General features: G+C 51.1%; 1 long non-coding RNA gene across 2 annotated transcripts; it reads left to right on the top strand.

Moving 5' to 3' along the window:
* Positions 1 to 1,733: 1,733 nt before the first annotated feature.
* On the top strand, positions 1,734 to 3,403 carry LOC133340322 (uncharacterized). Of its 2 annotated transcripts, XR_009754884.1 has the most exons (4): positions 1,734 to 1,810; positions 2,301 to 2,359; positions 2,551 to 2,691; positions 3,076 to 3,403. It is a non-coding gene; the product is annotated as an uncharacterized LOC133340322 (long non-coding RNA). The 2 variants fall into 2 exon arrangements; XR_009754883.1 differs by lacking the exon at positions 1,734 to 1,810 and having other exon boundaries at positions 2,186 to 2,359.
* The last annotated feature ends 14,528 nt before the right edge of the window (positions 3,404 to 17,931 follow it).

Here is a 17,931-nt window from a genome sequence, read left to right as displayed (position 1 = left end):
CCCGCCCACTTTTGTATCCCCGGTTGCTAACCAAATCTACCCGAGGGAAGATGAGGCCAAGCACCAATTCAGATATCGCTCGCTAACAGCTCTGTCCGGGAATCGAGCTTAGGTCGTCGGGTTCATTGCGCTAAGCATTGAGACGCCGCTGACACGCGCACGTGAACCCCTCCACGTGCAAACGCGCGCACACAAAGACAAAGATCACCCGTATAGCCTTAACAGACTTTTGGGGCAAGTGTTGTTAGCGAGCACCTATAAACTCCGGCAGGGCACAACGAAGGAGTGGGTGGCCAGCACCACGCCCGACCGTCTAGTGACGACGCTAACACACCGCACCAGTTGCCGATTTGAGGACTGAGTCGACACAGAGGAGGCCCAGGACCGGTTCAGATATCGGCCACTGATACTGGTCGTGTGCAGGAATCGAACTCGGTTCCTCCGGGTTCAGAGCACAGCGCGCTAACCGCTGCGCTACCGCTCACCACACTTGCACACACACACACACAACAATGCACATGTACACACGCGCACAAACACAACAACCGCCATTCGCCACTAAGTGGCGGTGACGTCATCACGACGCTTGTGCCAGGCCATGTGCACCTTGAGGCCACGTGAAGTGTCGAACGCCCGCTGGCAGGAGGTCACGCACGCACACACACACACGCACCACACAGAGACGCACAACGATCCGCCCGTTTCGCCATCCACACACCCTGAGCGCACGCGCCCTTCAAGTCACGGCGATTTGCTGCTCAATTGAGCGATTGTGACAGCGCTCCTTTCCCGCTGGCAGTCCCGAGCCAGCAGTGGACATTCCGCATTCCTATGACGGGGGCGAGTTTACCCGCAAGACCAAAACCACCGTTGACCTCTCGACAAAGTGGTACTCTTTTCGATGTAAAGCTTTCGTGACTGCAGGGATTCATCTTCTTGGTTCTTTCGGTAAAGTCACGTAGAAGGGAAATAATAAAATAATAAAAATAAAACATAATAAAATAATTCTGTTTTATTTTTATTATTTTATTATTTCCCTTCTACGTGACTTTACCGAAAGAACCAAGAAGAAAAAGTGGTACTCATTTAACCCACCATGGGATGGATGATGGACTGAGTCAACCAGCCCCCCCAACCCATCCCCCGCCTCCCACCTACCATCCCAGCCAGGTAATTGAGCTCCCAACCTTGCGATCGCGAACTGCTCACTCGACCACTGAGCCACTCGGCCAGATCGCCAGGCCCGTTTGCTGTGAGTGAGCAAACATTCAGGTCGGCTTGTCACACCACGGGTGGGGGAGGGGAGGGGTGGTGGTTTGGCCAGCGCCACACCCAACCCACATTCGCGGTCACGTTCACAAAGACAAAGATCCCCCGTATAGACTTAACAGACTGTAGGGGCAAGTGCTGATAGCGAGCGCATATGAAGGCCGGAACGGTACACGAAGGGGTGGGTGGCCCGCACCACACCCGACCGCCTTTGTCTCTCCAGTGGCGATGTTTACACACCGCACCGGGTAGTCATTTGAGGCCGAGTCAACCTAGGGGAGGCTCAAGGCAAGCTTCATATACCACCTCGCCTCTGACGTTGCCCAGGGTCGGGAATCGAACTCAACGGGTTCGAGATGAGAGCGCGGCTTCAAAGCCCACGGCTGATTGCGCCACCGCTCCATTCACCGCGAAGTGGCGGCGATGTTACGGCAGCCGTTGTGACAGGCGAGGTGCACTCCGAGGCCACTTGAGGTCAGAGGTCGCAACCGGGTACCCGATACCCTGGTGCGGCCGGGTACGGGTAGGCCGTGAGTCTCTGGTGAGTAACCGTTTGTCACTCTTTCGATTTAAAGCTTTCGTGACTGCAGAGATTCATCTTCTTGGTTCTTTCGGTAAAGTCACGTAGAAGGAAAATAATAAAATAATAAAAATAAAACATAATAATTCTCACGACGTTTCGGCTGCTTGCGTTGTAGCCGAAACGTCGTGAGAATTATTTTATTATGTTTTATTTTTTTATTTGATTATTTTCCTTCTACGTGACTTTACCGAAAGAACCAAGAAGACGTTTGTCACTCAGGGTACGGGTAGGGTACGGGTACCCATTTGCGACCCTGGTGCGGCCGGGTACGGGTACGGGTAAGTAATCAAAACCCGTTTGCGACCTCTGCTTGAGGTGTGTCCAAAGCAGAGGTGTGGACTCGAGTCATGTGACTTGGACTCGAGTCAGACTCGAGTCATGAATTTGATGACTTCAGACTCGACTTGGACTTGCATAACAATGACTTTGTCCCACCTCTGGTCCAAAGCGCACTGGCAGGAGAGCACGGGACGGACCCAGGTGGACGGAGGTGACCGGTAGACCAAGGTACAACAAAACGAAAGGGGAGAGAGAAGCGAAGCAAGCCCCGCGCATGCACGCATGGGTCTCAGTGTAAATTTCGTTTTTCAATTGTAGGGGCAAGAGTTCTGTTAGCGAGCTACTATCAAGGCCTGCACGTCACAGACAGGGGCGGTGTGGCGAGACACCATTGCTTCCTCTGCCTATTGTCTCCGCAGTGCTGTCGTTTTACACACGGCTCTGAAGTCATTTACGTGCTCATTTGAGGCCGAGTCGACCTAGGGGAGGCCCCAGGACAAGTTCCGATTATCCGCCACACCGATGTCAGTCGTGTCCTGGAAACGAACTGAGATCGCCAGGTTCGTAGCGCCACAGACGCGCACACACAGACACGCACACACACGCACACACGCGCACACACACACACGCACACACACACGGACACGCACACACGCGCACACACACGCATACACACACACACGCACACACACACACGCACACACACACGCATACACACACGCACACACACACGTGCACACGCAAGCACGCACACATGCAGCAGCAACGACAACAACAACCGCCACTCACCACTAAGTGGGCGGTGACGTCACCACGACGCGCGTGACACTCTAGGTGCACGCGCGCACCCACGCACGCGTTTCAGAGTCGGAATATCGATGTGTACTGGAGGAATCCGATGAGATGCGAATCTCTCTCTCTTGTTTCTCTCTCTCTCTCAACAGACGTCCACTAGTTTGCTCGTAGCATCGACGTGTAGCCGAGGATCATTGCACCGACATCCATCAAAATCAGCCGCTGGCGACCTTCACGCACCGAATCGCTGCCGCCCGTTGGGGGCCGACGAGAGGCACCCCGCTCTGCGGTGAATGTGCCCCCCGCGCGCCTGCGCTGCTCCCCCACCACGGAGAGCAACACGGGGGGGTGGCACGCGCGCTAACCGCTACACTCCGGCTCCCCCCCCCCGACTGTGCCACGTACAAAGGCAAAGATACCCCGTGTAGCCTTAACAGATTGTAGGGGCAAGTGCTGTTAGCGAGCAGCACCTATAAAGGCCGACACGGCGCACGCGACAGTGGGTGGCCAGTACCACGCCCGGCCGCCTTTGTCTCCCCAGTGGCGATGTTTACACATCACACCAGGTACTCATTTGAGGTTGAGTCGACCTAGGGGAGACCCTGGACCGGTTCAGACAATCGTCACCGGTGTTGGCTGTGAGACGGGAATCGAACCCGGATCGCCAGGTTCGTAGCGCAGCGTAGTGCTAACCGCTACACTACCGCTCCCCACACAGACACACACACGAGACAAAGACCCCCTTCCCTAGGTCGACTCAGCCTCAAATGAGTACCTGGTGTGATGTGTAAACATCGCCACTGGGGAGACAAAGGCGGCCGGGCGTGGTGCTGGTCACCCACCCCCTCTTGTGCCGTGCCGGCCTTCATAGGCGCCACTCGCTCACAGCACTTGCCCAAAAAGTCTGTGAAGGCTATACAAGGGGGGAATTGTGTCTTTGTTGTACGTGCACACGCGTTGCTTAAGGGCACCGAGCCTGGCATAAGCGTCGTGATGGTGCCGTCAATGCCACTTAGTGGCCAATGTCGGCTATTGCTACTGCTGCTGTTGTGTTTGCACGATTCACGGAGCGGTGATGTGTGAGGGTGGATGGCTCTTATTCGACTCGCCAACAGCACTTGCCCCAACAGTTTGTTAAGTTTCTACGGGGATCTTTGTCATTGTTATTCTACTGAGGTGGGGGGCAGGGGGTAGGGCAGGGGCAAGGGTTGGGGGGGAGGTCAAGGGTAAGGACCCACAACCTACAGATGCTCTGCTCCACAAAGCGAATTGCTCGCCGGTGGAAGCAAATCCTTAATCTCGCTTAATCTATAATCCAAACGCACGCGTTGTTTCATTAATTTGGAGGATTCGGTAAAGGGGAAGCGAAAAAAAATCAATTAAACAAATTGATCATGACCTTAACTTTAAATTTAATATGCATGCAATTATAACTGTGGTATCATGCGTTCCTATATCTGGCCGCTTGCTTTACAGATTATATGTTATGCTTAATTAAGGATGCTAAGGGTGCAGTTAAGCGCAAGCCTTGCGCCGTGCCGCGTAAATCTCGCCACCGAAGTGGAAGAAACGACGAGAAGCACCAGAGTCGAACGAACACTCAACAAATCCCCAACAATAAAAAAATTAATAAATAGGTTTTAACCATTTCTGGCAATAAAAGGCGGTGTTAAGATGTTCAAACACCAAATAGAAACCTTTTGCAAGGAATCATGTCTGCATTGACCACGCCTACTTGCGGCGAACATGTAAACCAACATGCTCTGACAATAAATGGCATTGTCTTTGAAACCGATTGGCCTACACTAGAGACGGCAGCCTTCTTTAGGGCCCAGTCTCACCACCACCAGTGTCAGAGCAGAGAACACCAAAAGGCGAACAGTACAAGGACAATGCACTCGCAGTGTTCATTTGAAGCTCGGGGTGAGCAGCAAAAAAAAAATGGGACCTTTTTGCCAGGTATCAAAGTATGAAAAAATAATAAATAGGTTTTACCCGTTCTGGAAATAATCCACAAACACTCGCCGCGGTTTTCTCGAGGAAAAGAACGGAGACAACTATCTCAAGTCAGGTGAGGTCAGGTGAGGCCAGGTGAGGTCAGGTGAGGTCAGGTGAGGTCAGGTGAGGCCAGGTGAGGGAGACTACACGACGGATGGATGGTGACCAGTTCGCAAAAGGACGGCGATGGAGGGAATGCACGATGGTGCTCGGCGGAAGACGAAGACCTCGGATCTTTTCCAAGCATCAAATGCCAAACTGTGAACTCGATGGAAAGCGACTCGGTTGAAAGACGCAGGCAGCGACGGACAGAGTGGAAGTAGGTGAGACGCTGGCAAGGAGATATCGGCGGAGGAAATGGTCACGGCTTGGCATGCAATGTGTGTATGTTGAACTTCTTTCGCACCGTGTATTGCCAACCGTGATAATCGGATCGTGCGGTGGAAGGACGTCAAAATAAACACAAATCAGTTCTAAAGAAATGGGTTTTCAATTGAGGAGATTTCAAAGTGCATAGCTCCAGTGGCGTTCTAATGTTAGAAGGAGGAACGTTCCAGACGGCCACAGAAGTGCATCTGGTGACCGCCTTCCTTCGACGGCCAGCCAAAAGCTGGTGCTGCGAGTATCACCAGAGTCTGCGTGATGGTTAATGTTTCTTTAGTTCAGCAAAGGTGTTGGGTGTTGATATGTGGAAAACACTTTATACTGACTTGAGAGGCTGTGACCAAAAGAGCTTCTTGGATATACGTCGACCTCGTCACATCTCGGAAAGCCAAGCGCGGTCTCGACGCAACGGCGAGACGAGGCGACATCTGACTTGGTGGCTGCATCGTCTGGCGAGACATGCACTCATCCGGGCTGTTCCTTCGAGGAAGCGCGAGAAAGACTCTAAGCCGTGGACAAGAACTGTCAGTACTCTCTGGTTCTTTCGGTAAAGTCACGTAGATAGAAGAAAAAATAATAACAGAAAACACGACGTTTCGGGCGCAACACAAGTGTCCGTCTTCAGGACGCTTGTGTTGCGACGCCGTGTTTTCTTTTAACACATTGTCCTGCGGAGGGAGCTGGTAGGAACGTTGGGTTGCTCGGTCAATGGCCAGGGTCAACGGCGGCGTGGTGTATTCCGCAAATATGCCCGATTGTGAGGGCGGGCACAAGCCGGCGTGAGTAGGTTAAATGTTGAGTTTTATAAGGGCACCACGGGGTGACCAGCCCCTCCCCACCCAGCCCCACCCCCCACCCAGCCCCACCCTCCCCACCCAGCCCCTCCCCACCCAGCCTCTCCCCACCCACCCTACCCACCCAGCCCCTCCCCCCCTCCCCACCCTCCCCACCCAGCCCCTCCCCACCCTCCCCGCCCCACCCAGCCCCTCCTTCCCCACCCAACCCCTCCCCACCCTCCCCACCCAGCCCCTCCCCACCCTCCCCTCCCCACCCAGCCCCTCCTTCCCCACCCAGCCCCTCCCCACCCTCCCCACCCAGCCCCTCCCCACCCTCCCCTCCCCACCCAGCCCCTCCTTCCCCACCCAGCCCCTCCCTGCACGACGGACGGACACAATAATCCCCTGTGGGCTGGTGGAACCAGGAGGTTCCTACCAGTATTTATTTTTTCTATCTACGTGACTTTACCGTAAGAACCAAAGAGGTATGGCTCCCTGCAGTCACGAAAGCTTCAAATCAAGAGAGAAGTGTCAGCTTCGCTTAGGCGCGCTCATGATGTAGCGGAGCGAGTTTGGACGAACGATAGAACGCAATTTTTTTTTTAGTTTAAATACTGTAAATACGTTCATAAATAAATAAGTGATTTAATGCGGAGCGTGAAATATGTGCCGGAGACACTCTAGGAAAAATTTGGCGCGCATTAATATTAATGGAAGGATAGAAATGTATCTTGCAACAACTCATTTATTATTTATGGTGAGGCGCATTTCAGACGATTCCGTCATCGCGGGGCCACAGAAAGGATGGGGGGGGGGGTAAGAGCTCCATGTTATTAATAGTGCGTTTAAACATTAAATTGGCGTCTCCACAAGCCCCGGTATCTGGCGCGCGTGTCTGGGGCAGAGAAAGGCATGCACGTGTTGGAACGCACGGAATCCTGGCTGGCTGAATCATGCACGCACGGGCCTTGTGTAAATGTTCATGTTGCGCGCCGTGGTTACGTTGAAAAAAGATAACAACAACAACTAAACCGCCGTGAGCGTGCATGGAAACGGTCTCAGGGTGAGCGAGTGGCTTAGACGGATGATTCCAAGTCCAAAGTGCTACCCTAAACCATCACGCAAACTCCGCTCATCCTCGCAGTAGCGGATTTTGGCTGCTAGCCATCGAACAAAGCCGGTCACCGCATCGCGCGCTTTCAGATGCGCTCCTGTAGCCGTCTGGAATGCTCTTCCATTCGCTATTAGGAAGCCACTCACTGGAGCTATGCAATTCTATATCTAGATTGAAAATGAATGTCTTTCAAAAGTTTGTTGTCCTTTCCCCGAACCTCCGATTAGCACGGTTGGCTACGTACGGTGTCAAAGAAGTTCATACACAAACGAGTCCTGGCTGGCTGAATCATGCATGCAGAGAGAGATAGGGCTTGTGTAAATATTCATGTTTCGCGCTGTGGCTAAGTAAAAAAAAACCCCACCGCCATCGTGCAATAGTGATCACGCGTGGATACTGTGTCAGGGCGAGCGAAGGGCTTTTAGACGGGTGACGTAATCAAACCCTCGCTGGCTATCTCCACTCGAACGCTATTTAATATTTTCACGGCTGTTTCTCCTCTCGTACCGTTTCGCTCCGGTGAAAATGAAAAGAATACATTTTTCACACACCTGCTTTGTCGAATCTGGATTTCCAAACAAAGTGCTTATAGGCTTGGCGTGTAGCCAGCTATAATGAGACATTTCCATCTCTCGCGCGCGCTCTCTCTCTCTCTCTCCTCCATGCGCGCACGTGATATTCTCACACCCATGAAGAATTAATCTATTATTTATTCCTGCATATTATTATTATTGTATTGTTACTAAAAGGCTGACAGAGTTTTGACACAAGCTGGCTGATACACAAGGCTTGCGAATCTATAAGCAGGTCCATTCAACACGCATCGCGATAATGCATTCGCTGGTGGCTGCTTACCAGGGTTTAATCTGCCACTGAATATTTCCTGCGTTGCTGCGAGGCTAAAATAGGCCCGTATGGCAATCCGTCCACTGGCTAAATGCCAGTGGCGAGGGCTGCTATCCAGCGGAGAGGGCTTCGGGAGAAAGTTTGTGCTGTTTATTGCTATTGCTGTGTCGAACGAGCGCAGGATTCAGTGGTTTACGATACGGTCCATAGCTCGGCTTGCATTGCCTCCAGTCGCACTACTGCGGCTCGTGTCTTTAATTTCCCCTTCGTCCATGAGACGTGCGCATGGTCCTTTGAACAGGAAAGCGCGTGACAAGCTTACCGCATTCACTGCGGGGGTTTATGTTTATTGCGGCGGTCTGCATGCTGTTTGGATTTGAGGCACCCTCGGTTCTGGAGGAGCTTTGCTCTCTCCGTGCAGAGTTCAGGGACTTTAATTTTTACTTTTTATTTTAATAGAACTCGTTCGACTCTGGCTTTGGGTTCTTCAATCGGGCATCGGTTTTCTTTTCCAGCAGCCGGAGCCGCTTGGCCGCCTGATAGTTCCAACGCGGTGGCCGTGGTGTTGAGGTTACGGCCGGTACCAGTAAACTGATGTGCGTGACTGCCGGTCCGTGTTGGCTCTTTGGGCAATTACTTATAATTGTTCGAGAAACAATTAGCGGCTGTCCTTCCTTGTCCTCTGAGACCAAGCATGAGTATGGGTTCTATTCCTTTTTTTTTCCATCGGCCTGAGTGGAATGTGCCCAGCTGTTTAGGCTCGTACATAAGGGACGTGTCTGGCTTTGTCAATTTTCCGAGAAGCCCCGGTGTGAGTGCCGTGGCGGCTGCTGAAGTCACCCGCGTCTACAGCGGCTGCTGGCACAGGTGGTGACGACTGCCACGTGACCAGCTGTGACGGCTGTCGTCGATGTCTATCGTGGTGATGGTCCTGAGAGCGTGCGCCTTTAGGTCTTGCCCGGTGAAGGTGGCGAGGAGGCCTTGTTTAGGGTGGTAGACGCCGCGGTGGCTAAGAGATGTTAACCACCTCGCCTGGGGTACAGGAGGTCGTGCATTCGATCTCGACCCTCCCGCCTGTTGCTGTATATTTGGAGTTTACGTGTCTCTCTCTCTCATCATCATCATCACGGTGGCTAGGGGATGTTAACTACCTCGCCTGGTATACAGGAGGTCGTGGATTCGATCTCGACCCTGTAGCCTGCTGCTGTATATTTGGAGTTTGCGTGTCTCTCTCTCATCATCATCATCACGGTGGCTAGGGGATGTAACTACCTCGCCTGGGGTACAGGAGGTCGTGAATTCGATCTCGACCCTGCCGCCTGCTGCTGTATATTTGGAGTTTGCGTGTCTCTCTCTCTCATCATCATCATCACGGTGGCTAGGGGATGTTAACTACCTCGCCTGGTATACAGGAGGTCGTGGATTCGATCTCGACCCTGTAGCCTGCTGCTGCATATTTGGAGTTTGCGTGTCTCTCTCTCATCATCATCATCATCATCACGGTGGCTAGAGGATGTTAACTACCTCGCCTGGTATACAGGAGGTCCTGGATTTGATCTCAACCCTGCCGCCTGCTGTATTTTTGGAGTTTGCGTGTCTCTCTCTCATCATCACGGTGGCGAGGTGATGTTAACTACCTCGCCTGGTATACAGGAGGTCGTGGATTCGATCTCGACCCTGCCGCCTGCTGCTGTATATTTGGAGTTTGCGTGTCTCTCTCTCTCATCATCATCATCACGGTGGCTAGGGGATGTTAACTACCTCGCCTGGTATACAGGAGGTCGTGGATTCGATGTCGACCCTGCCGCTTGCTGCTGTATATTTGGAGTTTGCGTGTCTATCTCTCTCATCATCATCATCATCATCATCACGGTGGTTAGGGGATGTTAACTACCTCGCTAGGTATACAGGAGGTCGTGGATTCGATGTCGACCCTGCCGCTTGCTGCTGTATATTTGGAGTTTACATGTTCTCTCTCCACCATGGTCGCGTGGATTTTTCTCCGGGTCCTCGTTGAGCTGTTATTCGTGGGCCTGGTCGCTTCTGTAAAATATCTATATATCTCAGTGGGCCCTTCTTAGCTGCTAAAATTAAAAAAATGTTTTAAGTTAAAGTCGAATAGACGGCAGCAACGAGAGTAGGATCGTTTATTCTGTAGCTCTCCATCCCCGTGCCATCACCATTGTGAGTCTCCTCTTAGGCGAGGACGTCTAAACCTTATTTCCCCTTTTGGGTGTCTGGCCAGCAATTCGCTTGTCGGTCTTGACAGCCCTTCCTCACGCAGGAGATAAGTGCTGGATACAGCGGCCACGTTGTGGACGAAATGAGATTTGTAACTTTGATCCTTGCCAGTGTCGTGTCGATAGTTCAATGTGCCATTTTATTCAGGGACTACTACTGCTGTGTGGTGTTTTATTGGTGTGGTCTGGGACTGTTTTGTCGTTGTATTTGCTGCCTTGTCCAATCTCGACGATTCGAACTTATATAATGAGTGCGTTTATTACGTGTTTAGATTTCGTGACTTGCTTACCGTGTTCACTATCGTTGTTTTTTTTAAAATTATTTGCTCCTGTAGCTTTGCTGACCCGCCGCTACTGGACATCTGTAGGGAAAAAGAGCTTGGTGGCTCATCTGATTCCTCCTGCTGGTGCTGTTGCCAGATGGACAAAAAAAACCAGCCTCACCAGCAACAGTTGGCACTCCTCTACAATCCAGGGAGAGCGTGAGCTGCTCAATTGATCTTCTTGGTTCTTTCGGTAAAGTCACGTAGAAGGGAAGTAATAAAATAATAAAAATAAAACATAATAAAATAATTCTCACGACGTTTCGGCCACAACGCAAGCAGCCGTCCTCAGGTGAAAACCATTCAGACGCTGTCGCCTCGACAGACCTGGTTTTCACCTGAGGATGGCTGCTTGCGTTGTGGCCGAAACGTCGTGAGAATTATTTTATTATGTTTTATTTTTATTATTTTATTACTTCCCTTCTACGTGACTTTACCGAAAGAACCAAGAAGATGAATCCCTGCAGTCACGAAAGCTTTAAATCGAAATCTGCTCAATTGAGTTCCCCGAAGAAGCTCCCAGCACGCGGAGCGAAACGTCGGACCTCATTCCCAAGAGCAACACGCCGGCGCGATCCGAAACTATGTCGGAGAACCGTGCAGCACAACGGCGAAACATGCGCAGCTTAGATACGAGTCATATCTTCGCTGGAATAGCTGAGTGGTGTTGAGGGGGTGGGGGAAGGTGAATCATTACATGCCTATTAATAATAATTACACTTACTCATAATGGGGAAAATAAATTCACAACATCGCGGGCCGCAACACGTGACGACGATGGCGACCAACATAATCCAACGCTCTTGATTTCCGGGGACTCAATCTCCTTAAGTCAATAATATCAATACGGCAGTAAATTATTCATGCGCACAGTCACACGCGTACACACACGAGAGCCATGCCCTCGGGACCATCTGGGTTTATTTTCTTGCGCGAGTGTATATAATATATATTCATCTATTCATCTGTGTGCCCCAATCCAGCTTAGCTGCTCCGGACCCGACGATGGTTTTGTGTGCCCGCAGAGATGAAAACTTTAGCGCAAATCCGCGGTTGCTGAACCGCGACCAACCCACCCTCTTTGCCCGTGGCCAAATCCCCATCCCGAATGCGTCACGATTTCGTCAGATTTTGGAAGCTAAGCAGGGATTTTTGAATTTTTTTTTAAGCTTTGGTTTGTACATGGCTGGGAATGCCAGGCGGTTGTGGGATTAGGCTATGGAGTGGTCAGGAGATGGCAGAATGGCAAAGGATTCCGGAATCTGTCTGTGCGGAGATTTTAAATGTTTCCTCCTCGTAAAGCGTGGGGCTTTGTTGAGGCCCTCCGGTTCGCTCGCACGAAAAGCCACCGTGGACATCTGAGTTCATGAATAACGATGGGTACTGGCCACTTGAATTTTTCGGAACAGCCAGAATGGGCGCGGCTGACCTTTAAAATTATTTTGCAAAGCGAAGCACTGGAGCACTCGAGGTGGAGACCAGCGATACACGCGCACCATAGTATCGACATTCGTACGTGTATATTCCAACGTGCGTGTGACCAATGACTACATATATACAGGGATTATCTCGATGTATGTAAATCACGTACGATACATGCAACAATTCGGGATGGGCTTTGGATTAAAACCAAAAAAATATTGCAGATTATTTTAGTTGTTCAGGACAATTTAGCATTAACGTTCTCCGGACCATTTTTAAATGATGTAATAATTTAACGTGTCATCCTCATTTGGCAGCCTAGATGTGAAATCAACAAAATGTATTTAATCCGATGCGATGTGACACCAGTTTTTGGAAGGATAGCAAGGTAGGGATAATTCTAATGTGCCGCGATTTCCTTAGTCAGTCCACTTCCGCGTCAGTCATTGGGCGGTGGTTTGACCATACTTCACCACGCTGGTCTCACGCCGGTTTGGCTAAGGGTTGGATGGGGTGTTGCAGTTCAGATATCAACCGCACACGAATATTCGCCGTGGCTGGGATGCAAACCCAGAGCGTTGGGATTTATTCATCGCCGCTACGCATTGTGACACAGTACCGTTGCTCATAAATTATTCAGATCGGGAGTCGATCTTTGCATTTGCGATTTGATCGTGAGCGCTCGGATCAATTTTTTAATCGGCGAATCTGATTTGTCATTGCGTGTCGAATGTAATTGGTGCCTGAGCGATATCACATCGAGGCTTCCACATGCGAGCTTAGAAACATTTCTTATTAAAATTATAGCCTGGCGCCGGTAGTTTCGGATTTAAGCAGCGATACCCGGGAGGATTTAAAACAGACGCATTCTAAAGGATAATATAGTGACAGCCACCTCGGACAGAAATGAGCCAAATCCTGGCCAAAAGCACTCACTGGCATCTCACAAGGACTCATCGTAATAATTCTTAAAGACCCACGCGTACTTTAACGCTAGCGCACGCATTCACATCAATGCGTACGCACGACATGGCACAAACACCAAGGGTACTCACCGTACAGAAATAGCATTTACCCAGAATTATTTCTCCCCGACGACCCCAAACTAAACGAGGGGAAATAAATAAATACGCGCACAGATATCACTCTGACCTCCTGTTCTGAATTCCTACCGGTTCCGCGCCCTCCACCCTATACAATTAGCCCCCCTCCCTCTCCACCAATGCTCCGTGTGGAATGTTATCAGTGTCAAATTTATTCCTGGTGAAAAATGGGAGAAATCTCCGTGCTCTCGCGGTACCGAAAGCACAAAAAACGTGGCAGGTTGCCGCTGCGAGGCTCGCCGCTCGAGTCCGCGAAACAAATCCAGCTCGTAAAAAATAAAAATAAACCACAGTCGCCCTTCCCTCGTTTTGTCTCCCGCGTCCCTGTGTTTTTTTTTTTGCGCGCGTGCACATCCCGCGTATAAATAATAGTTTTGACATTGATCTAAAGCCCTACCCCATCTCGCTGCTCCGAGCTGTTAATTTTGCACGCGCAGAATCTATAACCCGTAACGGGGATGCTGTTGCCTCCGCTGCTGCTGCTACCGCTGCCGCACGCTGTGTGTGCACGCCCTGTTTGTAACCTTCATGCCAAACGCATCCCCCTTCTCGAACGCCCACAAGTGTCTTCATTCGGCGAGCGCGCCGATCTCCGCGAAAGGACGGCCTTGACAGCTCATAATGGAAGAGAGTCCACCCGTCTCGCGTTCGTGTTGTGAACGCATTTGCATTTAACTGGGCAAGAAGAAGAAGAAGAAAAAAAGAGAGTAATGCAACGTGTCTACGTTTGTCCCACTTACACATGCCTGGGGCTTGTGTGCGCGCGAGCGCGTGAGTGAGTAATATGGGTACATGCAGAGATAACAAGGGGGTGAGGTGGTGGCGTGGTGGTGGTGGTTATTGCACTGAGCTATGAGCCCAGCAACGGGAGTTCTATCCCTGGACACAGCGAGCAAGGGGGGGGGGGGGGAGGGCTACATTCATCCTGGAGTAATTTCAGGGGCTCCCAAAACCATGACCCCCCCCCTTCTCCCCAAACAACCGCGACCCCTTTTCCAAAACTCAACCTCGGACAGCCGTGGCTGAAATGAATATCTGGTTGTCAGGGATAACCACGTCGGTTGGAAGGAACGCTGCATGGCCAGGAGACCGCTTGGTTGTAGCCAGCAGACGGCGAGCTTGAAAAAAATCAACAACAACCGGACATGTGACTTCAAAGTTAGCAATAGCACGCAAGTCAATAAAACATTTTGCGAACAATTTGGCGTCGAGAAAGTGTTCAGTTAAAAAAAAAAAACCACAACCGTTTATTATTAGGATGTTGATGGGGACGGGGGGAAGGTAATTGTCCGATGGCTCCAGGAATGGTGGCGCACGAACGAGTCGGAGATCTCATACAATGCACACGAGCGAGGGGACGCATAATCCTTGAGGGGACACTTTTGGAATAGCAACAAAAAAAAGACATCCTGGTCCGCAAGAAATAAAACAATTACAGGGAAGAGGGCGCCGCGCACGGCAGCGCATGATAAAGCGTCACTCATGGATAATTAATGACCCTCCTTTAAATGGGCTGCATCAGCGTCAGCCCCTGCCTTCATTAATCAATTTTTTAGTCGCTCGAAAAAAAAAAATTACGAGGCAGGCATTATTATTATTATCGCCGCGTTTGAGTGCTGCCTGGCACGGCCGAGGTTTAAGGCACGGCTCGGTTACAACTTCAATTTACGTCGCGGGACAAATTCTCCGTGCCAGAGATAAGGGGACCCGTGGGCGGGAATGGGGTTGGGGTGCCGAATCCGCGGTGCGTAATCAGACCCATTAATCACGGCGCGGTGAGCGGACACCGCGCCAGGTGCGTTGGGATTCCTGTGGGCGAGGGAACAAACAAGCAGTGACAAATAAGAAGAATAAAAAGGGGGAAGAAAAAAGAACCCATCACATTTGTTGGCTGTGGTATATATATATCTATTTGGTAAATCTGACTTGGGGGAAACCTAAGCCGGACTGCCACGTGTTAATAACATGACTTGGAAACTGCGGAAATGTTTTCTCTCTCCCAGTTCCCGCTTGGCAGAAGGAGAGCGAGACGTGATTGGTCACGTGAGTGTTCTACATTTTAAAGGGGGCATTGGTTGAAGGGTTTTGCATAAAAAGAGAAAATAAAAGACATCCGTGGGTGTGCGTGGAGCTAGATTCATGCGCATCCGGCACGGACGGAATTCACTGACACGGCCTCATCACTGACAGAGGATCATCACTGTCACAGGTTTTTTTTTTAGTGACACACTCTCCTCGCTGACACAGCTTCTTGATTGACACAGGCTCTTCGCTGAACACAGGCTGACTCGGACAGCCAATCTTTCACTGGCCAGCGCTCGGCCGACATGGGACCTTACACGAGGAGTTCAATGGGTGGCAGTGGAGGATGCTCAGCCCAATTCCCCAGGATCTCCCCGACCCGTGCAGTTGCACCGGCCTGCGCGCTCCGTAAACTGCACCCGCTCGAGCAAAAAAAGAAAGGCTCAGGTGGCCTGGTGACGACTTTATCAGCCCCAGGGGGTGCGGCAATCGATCAGGTGGTGCTCCAATATTTGGTTTGCCTGGCACGGTCGCACCTTGGCTACACACAGTGTATCGCGGCTCCTCGCGCCTAATCACGTCGTTACATAATAGCCGTCGTTCTTCTACGCCCTTGTAGAAAACATATCTCATGGTGCTTGTCAAGGGCCCCCCTCCCCCAGCTCGTAGCTTTGGCTAACGGGGGGCGGTGGGAGGCAAGGCACCCCTTGCTCCACCCCCCCCCCCACATTTGTTGTTTTATTGTGACGGCGGTGGCTACACCGCTCAGAGTGCAAGGGGCTGGCCTCGGCGTGGTAACGGCGGCGGCGCGGTCCGATCAGAGGTTGAACGGCGCGGGAGGGTGGGGGGCAGCGCGCTAAGGCGACGCGAGGTGAGAGAGCCGCGTGGGGGGGGGGGGGCGCGCAGCAGGCAGAGTGTAATGGTGACAAATGTTGCAATATCGCCCCGGTGGCGGGCGGAGCTGTGTCAAGTCTCAGCCGGGCAGCGGGTCACACTCCCCCCCCCCCGCTGCTTGTTATCTCGTAAGGGGGCCGCCGCGGTCGTCACTGTGGGGCCGAACGGGAATGTGGAGGAACGTGGGACGACGTAGGATGATGACGTAGGATGACAACGTAGGATGACAACGTAGGATGACAACGTAGGATGACAACGTAGGATGACGATGTAGATTTTCCGCCTGAGGACGACCGCTTGTGTTTGCGATCGAAACGTCGTGATATATTATTATTTTTAATTAATTAAATGTTTCTACCTACGTGACTTTTACCGAAAGAACCAAAGAGTATGGATTCCTGCAGTCACGAAAGCTTCAAATCAAGATTGATAAATATGACTTGATATGAGAAAAAGTACGATTCGAACAAAAACAAGCACAATGCTTTGAGATGTGTTAATCGTTTCTTAAGTAATTTCATTTTGTAATCACGGTGATAATGTTTCTTTGGGATTAGATTGCCTTTCTCTGGCAAATTGTTGCTCGCGGGGGATAAATTATATTTGCATGATGTGATTGGCACGTTAATTAAAACAAAAAAAAATATGCACGTGTGAAAAGATTGCTGTCAAAGTAACACGCCAGCCACGTCAACATGTAGATCGTCTCCCGTGGAAACCAGATTTTATGTACCCACATATGTTGTGTACGTGTGTACGTTTGTATATGGGGAGTGGTGGTGAAGCATCGTATCATCCAAGATCGATTAGCTTTCACGGCTAACAGCAGTGACGATTATCTGAACTTGTCCTGGGCCTCCCCTAGGTCGTCTCAGCTCTCCGATGAGTACCTGGTGCGGTGTGTAAACATCGCTACTCGGGAGACAAAGGCGGCTGGGCATGGTGATGGCCACTCGCCCCCTCGTGTGTCATGCCGGCATTAATTGTTGCTCGCTAACAGCCCTTGCCCCAACCGTCTGTTGAAGGCTACACGGGGGGTCTTTGTCTCTACATGTCTTGCATCTTAATGGTTGCGTCTGTTCGTAATGCACCGAGCAAATTCAAAAGATCCGCTGCGTGAGGTCATTTCAAAACATCTCCATGACAGCTCTGCTCAACAATGCACCGATAAACCAACATTTTAGCCCTTGTTAGCATTTAATAAGCTTATCATAAATATATGAAAGTAGGGGAGAAAAAAAACACCTAAAATATAAATGAGCGTCGTATCCGGAGAGGGTTAGCTCAGCTTTTGGTTTTGTTTACCAAATTGATTATTATCGGGAGGCGAGCGGGGTATATTTTTTTTCTCTGCTCAAGGCCAGCTTTAGCTTTCCCCTGCATATGAAATGCACTGCTATTCAAACATCTTCAATCCCCAGAGGAATGAGGCTCAGGGCAAATCCACCGCGACACAAACCTATCGGCTGTTATCGTCGTATTTGTCTTCGCATCACACGCGTCCGTCTCGTGAAATGTTAAGCAATACCGCACCACCACAACCACCACGGCGGCGGCGGGCGACAAGGTGAAGCTAACCACGTGCCCTAGTGCAGGGCATTCATTTGGACCCTCTGTCCGTCTCCCCCCCTCAATCTTCATAGTCAAGCGCCTGCCTGCCCTCCACTGCCCCCCCCCCCTCCCCTCCCCCACAGTGCAGAGGCACCGACTACACACACAATAATTGCACCACTGGGTCCGACCTAGGTTCATGAGTCCTGTGCCAGCCTTGCCACGTGCTGTGTAAAGTCTCCGCGGGTCTCCGCGTGCATCTATCGAGTCACCGTGTCAGTCGACTGGTGGTCTGAGTGGCGTAGCGGTGGCGAGGAACGCGGAAAGCACCC

This window comes from Lethenteron reissneri, chromosome 9, assembly GCF_015708825.2.
Source record: "Lethenteron reissneri isolate LAM-NWPU_2019-01 chromosome 9, ASM1570882v1, whole genome shotgun sequence".
Lineage (NCBI taxonomy): Eukaryota > Metazoa > Chordata > Hyperoartia > Petromyzontiformes > Petromyzontidae > Lethenteron > Lethenteron reissneri.
This window is presented reverse-complemented; position numbering and strand designations above follow the sequence as displayed.